This window comes from Perissodus microlepis, chromosome 6 (genome assembly GCF_051167445.1).
Source record: "Perissodus microlepis isolate ML-2025 ecotype Zambia chromosome 6, ASM5116744v1, whole genome shotgun sequence".
Classification (NCBI taxonomy): domain Eukaryota; kingdom Metazoa; phylum Chordata; class Actinopteri; order Cichliformes; family Cichlidae; genus Perissodus; species Perissodus microlepis.
In genome coordinates this window covers 11,971,678-11,972,500 of record NC_140466.1, presented here as the reverse complement: position 1 = coordinate 11,972,500, position 823 = coordinate 11,971,678, and positions in this window count along the sequence as shown.

The following is an 823-nucleotide window of genomic DNA, read 5'->3' as shown; positions in this document are numbered from 1 at the left end:
GACAAAGATACCAGTCCACCAGAAGTTCACCCCACAAAACCAGTGACAAAGCAGCCATGCAGATTCAATGAGCTCAAGTGGCCTAAGGCATATTACTGGGTGGCATGGCAGAACCTTGACACTTACTTGAGCCAACTGTTGGAGCTGACATGGAAGGAAACGGCTGAGAACAAGCTCAAAAGCCTTGTGGGGTTCATCTTTGAGGTCTGCAGAGAGAGGTTTGGCATGTTTAGTAGGAGGGAGCCCACAGCCCCAAAGAAAGGAAGAAGAGAGAAAGATCGAAAAACAAAGGTGAGCGCTGGCGCCATTGGAACTGGAGGAAAGCAGCATACCATGAGAACGCCATCTTGAATGAGCTGTGGAATGAGCTCAGACAATAGGTCCATAAGGCAAGGTCCAGGCATCAGGCCCAGGCCCCAACGGGCTTCCCTACAAGTTTTAAAAGAACTGCTCCCAGGTGCTCCGTGGAAGTTTATAAAAACTGCTTGGAGGAAACAACAGATCACTTTAGAATGACAGCAGGCTGTTGGTATGTTTATTCCCAAAGAACAGAGCTTTCATACCATCACCAAGTTCAGAAGCATTGCTTTGCTGAATGTAGAGAGAAAGCTCGTCTTCTCCATTCTGGCAAGGAGATTGACCAACTTCCTCATGGTTTGATTTTGGTACCAGATCCCAATCAAAGAGGAGTGCTCACTAATTTTTCGGAGAGAGAAGAGTGATTTACATGTATGGTGTATGGCTCAGTACCACACAGGATGATAGACTTTGGATTAGAGTTCTTCTGTGTCCGTGTTCTGTGCAAAACATGATTGTCAGATAC